Here is an 11,777-nt window from a genome sequence, read left to right as displayed (position 1 = left end):
GTTCAGCAGTGGAGGTAGAAATCAGTAATGGCAAACTCTGCCAACATTCTACTTGTGGCTGATGGGAACTTTGACCTATTTGAATTCTAGCTTTTGAGAGGAAAAAATTGCCCTGGATAGTTCTCTTAAAAGACATTATATTTCCATAAGCATAAAAGAATACAGGGCAAAACAAGTCAGTCTTAGGAAAGCCAGGTTGTGTAATGTATTGCTGGTGCCTTGGGGGCATGAATGATGTCTTTGGTTTAATTTCTGATTTCCAGATGTGAACCACATAACACACATTTGAGAGTGTGATAAAAGCAATGGGAATATCTAGGCACATATACATAGAAATATCTAGACCCTGCTCTGTACCTTATAAACCGGAGAACTGGCTAAAGGTGAAGAAGTGTTTAATTCAAGTTTGGGGATGTTCCAAAGTAAGACGGGCAGAAAAAGGAGTGAAGGAATCCAGAACCCTGGAAAATATACCTCTGGTAGGACTGGATGTGGCGTTCACACAGGGGTGAGAAATAAGTGAAACCAGAATGGTCTGATGGACTTGAACATGGGCGACTGCTATGACATTGTAGATGAGGACTCACAGGCGTGAGAAAGGTAGCAGGGTTAAGTGATCCTTCGAAGGAGGGTTTGAGAGATTTGCCATCTTAGAGGAGAGCTTAGCAATACGGTCCAAGGCACGGCCAATTTTTGAGAAGTTCATCAGAGACAAAAAAAAAACAAAATTGCATTTAATCGCTAGCATTGTTCTATACACTTTGATGTATCTTATTTAATCTTCATAGAAATCCTCTATGTGTGGTGATAGCCCTAATTATAGGTAAAACGCTTAGGCTCAGACAGGTAGACAAACTTGTGGAAGGTTACATAAGTATTAAGTTAAAGAACACTGTTGCCAAGACATGTTATTTTTTCCACAGTTCATGGCAAAACTAGAGTTTAGGAAGGTTCTCAGAACGGATGGTAAAGTAAACGTTCAAGATGCCTCATAATACTAGTACATCTCTTACGTGCTCAATGGATATTGATGGAGGCATGGTAAAGCAGACAAATATAACTGCTTTCAAATGAAAGGGGCAGGTTGACATTAGAAATGAGAGAATATGTAGTGAGCAAGTTAAGCAGTATTTGAAAATATCCCCTGAACTGAGGAACATAACTGCTGATCTTTTTATGTAACTTACCCCTTCAGTACATGCTAGTCTATGATGATATAAGACAAATGAGATTTTCTGCTATTCTAAACTTCAAATTAAAAAACAAAACAAAAACAACTCATTCTATGAAAGAGAAATTGTTACAGTAGTTTTTCAATCTGTAGCAGAACATAAGCTATGGGCACTGTTAATAAGTATTCTGTGGTAAAATGGCTGAACAGTTGGTGACTTGATTTGGGGAGTTTTCTGGTCACTTTCTGCCCCTTTTAAAGACTGACAGTGCACTTGACCTTGGTAAAGGCTCTAAGAGATCCTATGGTAGCAAACCTGTTGGAATTGTGTAACCAATCATTGTCCCACCCTTTTGTTCTGAAAGTATTTTCCCCTGCAATGCATATAAAATTTATCAGTATTCTTTTACTTTGGGAAATACAATGATGAATAAGATTCATTATGACTCTACTAAAAGATTCTCTCAGGAAACTTGTATTTAGCTTTGCTCTATAACTAACCACATAAACAACCAAATACTATGCATATCAAACTTTTTGTTATGAAAAGATGAGTTTGTCACCATCAGAACTTAATTTGGAATTATTTTTAATTGGAGCTATATTGTCACCTCTTCTGTTGATGAGCCAGAAAATGTGTAATTGATCACATACTCGTGTGATCTTGCAAGGTGAGGCAAACTTCAAAAAGATAATTTCATATTTTAAAATTTTCACAGCAAGTCTGAATGTTATTCAATGTGTTTGTCTTTATTTACATTTGTAAAAGAAGGAAAGAAAGAAGATAAAAAATTGTCAACACTTAAGAAATTATAGCCCATGTTGGTTGTACCATTTTTGTACTCTTTGCCATGAGGAAGTCATTAAAAATTCTTGTATTTGAAGTGGTATTGAGCACATTAGTTTACAAAATCTTTAAGTCAGGAAAGTCTATGAGAATGTGATTTTATTCTTAATCTGGTATTACTGGCTTCTTGCCTCGATCATCTGAATTATAATACCTGTCATCTCCCTGTTTCTCTTTGCCACCAGAGGGAGATGAAAAGTCACATGTAGGGCCCAGCATTGATTGTCAGTGTTAATGTTTGGTAATATTCAGCTGTCTCTCAGGGAGCTTTATTATCACATTATTTCTAGACACTGATAAGGCAAAGCATGTTGCTACTGGGAAGTGTTACTGTGATCTCCAGCTTCATTCATGTGACCAGAAGAACATTATTTTATGCAATTCAGTTCATCGTAACCCCAGAGAAGAGTAGAATTTATAGCATCGTCAAAGCTGATGTTTGACAAGGAAGATCTTTACCTCATAATAAATGAGTTGACTCTCTCAATTTTGGACAGATGTCTTACCCAAACACTACAGTTTGCATATTTTAACTTCACAGACAACCAAAAGTGTCTTGTGTTTTTCAATTTAAGTGACAGGTTTTCCAGAGGGTCTGACCTGCCCAGACTTAAGTTAAAAGATAAGGGAATTCCCTGGTGGCTTAGTGGTTAAGAATCCACCTGCCAGTGCAGGGGACACAGGTTTGAGCCCTGGTTCGGGAAGATCCCACATGCCTTGGAGCAACTAAGCCCATGTGCTACAACTACTGAAGCCTGCATGCCTAGAGCCCATGCTCCACAACAAGAGAAGCCACCTTAATGAGAGGCCTGCGCACAGCAACGAAGAGTAGCCCCCTCTCGCTGCAACTAAAAAGAAAGCCCGTGCGCAGCAACAAAGACCCAATGCAGCCAAAAATGAATAAATAAATTTATTTTAAAAAATAATTAAAATATAAAAAATCCTTTGTATTTATCAGCTCTTATTTTTACTTATAAATATACTTGATGGAAATTTACTGAATTTTTGTGGGTGTTACCTTTTTTAGCCCCCCCACTTTATATATATTACAGACATATCAGCAAGGCTATAGATTATTGATATAATTTCTTTATTTCTCTTGCCCAACATTCTTAAATAAAGAATATAAAGATCTTAAGTCTAGTAAATCATGGCAGTATACGCTGACTCCAAAAAATGGACAAGAAGAAACAGATGATTTGCTGTATGTCAAGTAAAATGCCTTACTTGTTTTCGAAAATTTTGCTTTTTAAATGTGCTTTGATTAAACAATAATGCCATAGGAAAACTTGAAAAATAGATTAGTTTATTAACATTATTGTATCTTATTATCCTAGAAATTTTACTTAAAAACAGAATAATAAAGTTCAAATACTTTTTCCCTATATCCCACTGTTATTTAGCCCAGTTTCTTGGCATTTTGAATAATATGAAAGTTTGTAACTAAATGGAAAGATACAAAATACTTTTTGGAGTCTGGTGAAGTGCAAATTATTATGAAAACAAAATAAATGTAAGGTTTTTTCCAGAATATTAATTTCTTTGAAATTATCGTAAATTTTTATATTGCACCTTGCTTTAGCAGTATAGCTCATTGTGTGCTAATTTGCTTGGGGCTCGCTGTTGTATGGGAGCCAACTCTGACTTGAGGTTTGTGTGTGTGTGTTTCTACTATCCTCCCGGACCGGGGCACGAACCCGTGTTCCCCGCATCGGCAGGCGGACTCTCAACCACTGCGCCACCAGAGAAGCCCTAGGCTATGTTTTAATGAGAAAGATCTTGCATTCAGCTATAAGAGTGATCTCAGTGTAGTGTTGTATCTGAACAGTGGTTTCACCAGCCTTGCAATTATTTTCCTGACCAAGGTAACAGTAGTTGTTGTAGCTATCTAACGACCTTCCCAAACAAAGCTGAGAATGTAGAAGCCTGGTAGGCAGAGAGAATGGAGTTGATATATATGAACCAAAGAGTGGAGCAAAGAACACTCAGGAGAAAGGACAGGAAATGGATGAATAAAATGTCAACAGAGAGGAGTTAGCCAACAGGCAAATCTAAGTATGAATCAATGAAATGGAAACCAACAGCGAAAAACCAAACCTAAAATAGGTAGCTTCCAAAGGAAATGACTCCTATAGGAATGAGAACTGCTCAACTTAAACCCATCGTGTAGTCTTTGTTGGAGTAAATAAAATGCATTGAATCACTACTGGAGCTAATAAACTTATTAGACCTTTCCAGCTTTCCAGGCTTTAGACAGTTAAAAGTCTCATGGCTGTACACTAGAACTTGGAAAATCGTTATCTGATCATTTTAACCAATATTTTCAGAAAAATATTTCATTATAAAATGATCTCATAGAAATCAGTAAGAAAAAGACAAATGTATTTAAAGATGGATGAAAGGCAAAGTTAAATAATACATAAAATATTGCCTAATCACACAGGTAATTAAATGTAAAATGAAGCAAAACATTTTAAATTTATTAAAATAGAGGAGTGCAATATTTTGTGTTAGTAAAAGTGAGGAGAAATGGTCAGATACTTGCACTGTTGGAAGGATGACACGTTTCAAAATATCCTTCAAAAGTACATATCTTTCAATTTAATATGTTTGCATCTAGGAATTCTAAAGGAATTATTTGAACAGATATACAAACATACATGTAGACAGATGTTCATTGCAAATTACTGTGAAGATTTTTAAAAGATTACACATAACACAAATACCTACACAAAGAAAGGAGAAATTCAAAAATGCCAGCACATTACATTAAGTGAAAAAAAGTTCATATGATATGTCAATTTTTGTAAAAATGTGTGGGTTCATAGATAACTATAAAATTATTAGTATTATATAATATATATAAAATTATTAGTATTAGGACTTTTCTCTGGCTCATAGGATTATTTTGTCATTTTATGCTTACCTTCTGTATTCTCTGAACATATTATATATATTACTTTTCTGTTCAGAAACATTATAAAGCTAACTGCGTGTTAGGGGAGAAAGAATTGTACATAGAGGCAAAAACAGGTGTTGAGTCAGATCTAGTGAGTAGTGAATGACCTTGACAATATAGAATTAAGAAATAATGGTGTCCCAAAGGCTTACACTTCTATATGTTCTAACCAACTTAGTCAATTTCTTAATTAGTTCATTTATGTATGAACAGCCTATAAAGACAGGGAGACTCCCAATATCAAAATGAAAAATTAAAGTGATTTTACATTTGGGTGTGTTTATACCAGGTAAACTACTTTGGATTTATGTATACAACATTTTACAGTGGTGTCTAAGGTAGTACCTAATGTTAAACCCATATGCTTAGTATATTAAACAATAATGCATTTGGAGTGGAGAGGTTATGACCTTTTTTTTAAAAAAATTTTTTTTAACATCTTTATTGGAGTAGGATTGCTTTACAATGGTGTGTTAGTTTCTGCTGTATAACAAAGTGAATCAGCTATACATATACATATATCCCCATATCTCCTCCCTCTTGCATCTCGCTCCCACCCTCCCTATCCCACCCCTCTAGGTGGTCACAAAGCACCGAGCTGATCTCCCTGTGCTATGCGGCTGCTTCCCACTAGCTATCTATTTTACATTTGGTAGTGTATATATGTCCATGCCACTCTCTCACTTCGTCCCAGTTTACCCTTCCCCCTCCCCGTGTCCTTAAGTCCATTCTCTACATCTGAGATTATGACCTTTATTTAACTCGATACTGCACTGCTTTTTGCAGTTGTGATTTTTTTTAATAAACTGGCATTTAGACGGATAATGTAAGCATTTAAAAAACCCTCCCAATACAACTACTCATCCCCCAGCAGTTAGGTAGTTGAATTAGTAGGAAAAGAATTGAAAGTGAAAATATTGAAAATATTTCAAATTAGAATCTCAACTTAAAATCCTATTCATCAGCATGTCATTCATTCATAGCAACATTATGTGAGAGGGGAAAAACACACTAAGCACACAGCTGACAAATATGCCATTTCAGGTAGAAATGTGCTGCTTCATTTATTTTTTTGATGAACAGAAAGTGTGTATCAGCAGTGAAAAGATCATTACCCTTCTGGGTGTATATTGTATATTCTTTATACTCTTAGTACATTCTGTATGGTCCTCAAAAATACTATTTATATATATATAAAATACGGAATCATTGTTATACACTTGAAACTAATATAAATCAACTATACTTCAATAAAAAATAGAATTAAAAATGGGATAAAAAGAAAAAATGATGTTAGTCTCAGGCTTTTCACAGATGTCTTTATCAGGTAGATGAACTTCCCTTTAATTCCTAGTTTTCTGGATGTTTCCATAATAAATAGGTGTGGTTTTTTTTTTAAGTATGAGATATAATAGATACATGATACATTAATAAATCAAACTAATGGCAATTTGAAAGTTACAGGGGTCATTATGCCTGATGTCCACTGAGCCTTATAATGTTAGTTTATAATTCTGTGATACATGTTACTTGTTATTGCTGATAGTGCAGAAAATGAGTGATAACTATTAAGTGATTCCTGGTGTTCATTACAAAATCAGAAAGGTTTTGATTACAAAGAGTATTTATGGTTAATAGGATTTTGTGGATATTTGTACAAGTAGTATTAGCAGAGGGGGCAATATTTTTTTTAATTGGTGAATTATCATTGTTATGGGCTGAATTATGTGCCCCTAAAATTTATATCCTGAAGCTCTCCCATGTGATTATATTTGGAGATAAGGCCTTGAAGGAAGTAGGTGAGGATAAATGATGTCATAACGGTGGGTCCCTAATTCATGTGACTTGTGTTGTAGGATAGGAAGAGACACCAGCCTCCAGAATAGAGAGAAGGTAAACCTCTGTGTTTTTGTTTTTTTTAAGCCACCTAGTCTGTGATATTTCGCTCTGGCAGCCCTGGAAGAGTAATATCATTATTATCGGATGGTAATTCAATGATGGTCATAGGAGAACCAATAAAGAGAAATACCAGACACCAAAACCTCCTGGTAACTGTCATCTATAGGATGATGGCACATGACCTAATTAGACTGCATTTGCCAAACTTAGGGTATAGACAAGGTAGAACACAGAACTCTTGCCTGGCTATTGCTACCTAAACTCCTCCCTGCATTATGTACTGGCCACATAAGGACTTGGTGAGTGGGGGGAAGGGGAGGGAGGATAGGGGAGGGAGATAGGAAGATGTTGTCATTTGATAATATACCATACTTCATTTAAATTTAGATGATTTTACCTAAATGTCTTCTGTGTTCATCTTACTCTTTTTTGTGTGTGTGGTACGCGGGCCTCTCACTGTTGTGACCTCTCCCCTTGCGGAGCACAGGCTCCGGACGCGCAGGCTCAGCGGCCATGGCTCACGGACCCAGCCACTCCGTGGTATGTGGGATCTTCCCGGACCGGGGCAAGAACCCGTGTCCCCTGCATCGGCAGGTGGACTCTCAACCATTGCACCACCAGGGAAGCCCCCCATCTTACTCTTGACAATGATGCTTTTCTGCCTGAGTCAGCACAGTTGAAATCTTAGAGGGTCACAAATGCAGGGAAGTCAGTAAGTTTCATAAACCAGATCTCACATTAAGCTATCAAGTAAATTTTCAATCCAGAAATAATTTATCCTGTAAAATATGACATTTCCTTCTAAATATTTGAAAGAGAAGAAACTAGAAATTGGTAGTGGAATGTAACAAGGAAATTGATCCACATATTCTTTTTAAAAATGCATTCCAGTTTAATTAAAAGTAATGTTTTTTTCCCCCTGCCTACGAATTATCTAGGTAGAATACACCCAAGGTCTTGAGAAGTGCTAACTACGAGATATGTGAGTTGAAACATAAGGAAATTCTCTGTGAAATTATTTTTTAAGATTTGACCTATATCTGTCACAGAAAGGTTTGTGACTTAATTCATTTATTAAGCTTTTATTGAACATGAACAGTGTAACCACCATTATTATATAATAGAAAATAAGAGAAATTAAAAGCGTCAAACCATTAACATATTGATTACATAGGCAATAAATTCAAGTCAATCTGTCAAAGATAAAAGTAATGATTATTTATGTAGCATAATCTATATAAACAGAAAGAAAATGATACATGAGTATAGAGTGAAGTTAGAACTTTTGGAGGAATCTAGAGCTATATTTTGCAATTGCATAAAAGCACCCTTCTCATCTCCGTGGCTGAAAACCTTGAATGCATCCTTCCTCCTTCTCCTGCCTTCATATTTTAGAACACAGTTTGTAAATATGTGATTGGTTGTACTTTGAAAAGATCCTCCTCTATCTTTTCCTTTCCCTTTCTTCTTGAGTTCGAAACTCCTCCTTTGTGAGGGTTGGATTATTTTAATAATTTCTTTGTCTCCACTAAATTCCAGGAATTTGCCTCATAGCTGTCCTGCATTTTTCTATCCTGGGTCCTCCTAAAGCCTTACATCACGTTTCTCACCTGTGTTTAAAGTTATAAGGACTTCTGTTGCCTACAGCATCTGGTATGTTATTTTTTCTCTGACAATCAAATTTATCTTAATCTAATCCTCAGGTTTTACCTTATCTTTATAATCCATTAATGCCTACCACACTCTCCAGTCAGGGCAGATTGCTGATGAATTTTCATTTATACCCTTGAGTTGTATGCTCTGTTTAGTTCTCACTTCTGTCCTTGACTGTAGTGACATCCTTGTTCTTCTTAGCTTCTTTTTCTGCTCCTCTAGTTTTAGTTCACTTCTACCCCTTAGCATCTGACTTCTTCTAGTCTGTACTGGGCTCGGATTGCATATATATTAAGAATTGTGCAGTTGAAATTTAATTCATCTTGTGTTTTGCCCATTATTATGTTATGTCATTTATAAGATCTCTGAAAAGAGGGAACAATCTTTTATATTTACAAAAATATGCATATAAACTTATAGCTATTCTATGATCTTTTATTGAACAAATAAATATTAAATATGGGCTAATTTGATAACAACTGCCACATAAATCCATGGTGCCAATTTTTTACATGTAACTATAAATTTTGTATATAATAACATGAGAATAGAGTTACTTGAGGATATTAAGAATATATTTGTTCTTGATAATGCAGTGTTTATCTGTCAGTCATTAATGAAAATTGAGCTGATTATTTAAGGCTACCTGAAATGTAATTCTGCTTAAAAAAAATAGACATGACTTTCAGTAACCAAATAGACCAAATTTAATGTAACTAAATGTGTGCGGTGTGTGCAAAGTAGATGAGAAGATATTGAAGATAAATAGTTATAAACACACAGAATAGTTGAACAAGAACTTGTTTTAAAATAGGTGATGTTCAAGTATGGACTAAATTTGTGAAATTCAGATACAAGAAGGTGAGTTATTCAGATGATAAGCTCTCATTAGAAAGAAAACCACAGAGTAGATCACAGTGAATATTAAAGACAACATTGATAATGTATGCCTCACTGATTTGAATCTTTAGGATGGTGATTTAAAGACACTAAAAACCCATGTTTATGCATGTTCTGTAATGAACTGAATAAAAAATATGGGGCAGAGTAAAGGCACTTCCAGCATGAGAACATAAGCCCCACTTTATTTTAACAACGTATATCACTGCCCACCTCTGATTACTCTGAGTTTGATCTTGGGTGAACCAAACTTAAGTGAATTTATTTTACATCATCTATTTTCCAAATAAGTCTGGGTATGTGATTAAATTTTCACAGCTGAAAAAAAGAAAAAAAGTTAGGCTTCATTATTTGTCTTTTTATGCCTGTATGGTACTTTGTGTTTACCTAGTGGATTGCCATTTTCAGAGCATTTTTATGTGCATTATTGCATTTGATTTCTTTGAGATAATTAAGGAAAGATTATTACATTCGTTTTGTAGGTGTGGAAACTGAGGCTCAGAGAAATGACTTACTTATGGCCATATATAATGGTACAGATGAGAGCAAAATCTTTAGATCGTGATTTTTGCCTTTGAGGTTATTACAATCTAATTGAAGAGTCAGAATAAAAAGTGAACTAAATTAACTTATTAAAATAATCATACAAGATTGCTTTGGCTATTCGGGGTCTTTTGTGTTTCCATACAAATTGTAAAGTTTTTTGTTCTAATTTTGTGAAGAATGCCAGTGGTAGTTTGATAGGGATTGCATTGAATCTGTAGATTGCTTTGGGTAGTATAGTCATTTTCACAATATTGATTCTTCCAATCCAAGAGCATGGTATATTTCTCCATCTGTTTATGTCATCTTTGTTTCTTTCTGACTACAGGTCTTTCCCCTCCTTAGGCAGGTTTATTCCTAGGTATTTTATTCTTTTTGTTGCGATGGTAAATGAGATTGTTTCCTTAATTTCTCTTTCTGATTTTTCATTGTTGATGTATAGGAATGCCAGAGATTTATGTGCATTAATTTTGTATCCTGCAACCTTACCAAATTCACTGATTAGTTCTAGTAGTTTTCTGGTGGCATCTTTAGGATTTTCTATGTATAGTATCATGCCATCTGCAAACAGTGATAATTTACTTCTTTTCCAATTTGTATTCCTTTTATTTCTTTTTCTTCTCTGATTGCCATGGCTAGGACTTCCACAACTATGTTGAATAAGAGTGGAGAGAGTGGACATCCTTGTCTTGTTCATGATGTTAGTGGAAATGCTTTCAGTTTTTCACCTTTTGAGTATGATGCTTGCTGTGGGTTTGTCATATGTGGCCTTTATTATGTTGAGGTAGGTTCCCTCTATGCCCATTTTCTGGAGAGTTTTTATCATAAATGGGTGTTGAATTTTGTCAGAAGCTTTTTCTCCATCTATTGAGATGATGATACGGTTTTTATTCCTTAATTTGTTAATGTGGTGTATCAGATTGATTGATTTGTGTATATTGAAGAATCCTTGCATCCCTGTGAAAAATCCCACTTGATCATGGTGTATGATCCTTTTAAGGTGTTGTTGGATTCTGTTTGCTAGTATTTTGTTCAGGATTTTGCGTCTATGTTCATCAGTAATATTGGACTATAATTTTCTTTTTTGTGATATCTTTTTATGGTTTTGGTATCAGGGCGATGGTGGCTTTGTAGAATGAATTTGGGAGTTTCTCCCTCTGCAATTTTTTGGAAGAGTTTGAGAAGGATAGGCGTTAGCTCTTCTCTAAATGTTTGATAGAATTTGCCTATGAAGCCATCTGGTCCTGGACTTCTGTTTGTTGGAAGATTTTTAATTACCCTTTCAATTTCATTACTTGTGATAGGTCTGTTTATATTTTCTAATTCTTCCTAGTTCAGTCTTGGAAAATCAGGCTCCCTGACTTCAAACAATACCACAAAGCTACAGTAACCAAGACAGTATGGTCCTGGCACAAAAACAGAAATATAGATCAATGGTACAGAATAGAATGCCCAGAGATAATCCCACACACATGTGGTCACCTAATTTACGACAAAGGAGGCAAGAACATACAATGGAGAAAAGACAGCCTCTTCAGTAACTGGTGCTGAGAAAACTGGACAGCTACATGTAAAAGAATGAAATTAGAGCACTACCAAACACTGTACACAAAAATAAACTCCAAATGGATTAAAGACCTAAATGTAAGACCAGACACTATAAAATTCTTAGAGGAAAACATAGGAAAAACACTCTTTTGACAAAAACCACAGCAAGATCTTTTTTGACCCACCTCCTAGAGAAATGGAAATAAAAACAAAAATAAACAAATGGGACTTAATTAAACTTAAAAGCTTTTGCACAG

The sequence above is a fragment of the Lipotes vexillifer genome, unplaced genomic scaffold, assembly GCF_000442215.2.
Source record: "Lipotes vexillifer unplaced genomic scaffold, Lipotes_vexillifer_v1.1 scaffold45, whole genome shotgun sequence".
Taxonomy (NCBI): domain Eukaryota; kingdom Metazoa; phylum Chordata; class Mammalia; order Artiodactyla; family Lipotidae; genus Lipotes; species Lipotes vexillifer.
Note: the sequence above shows the minus strand (reverse complement) of the source record.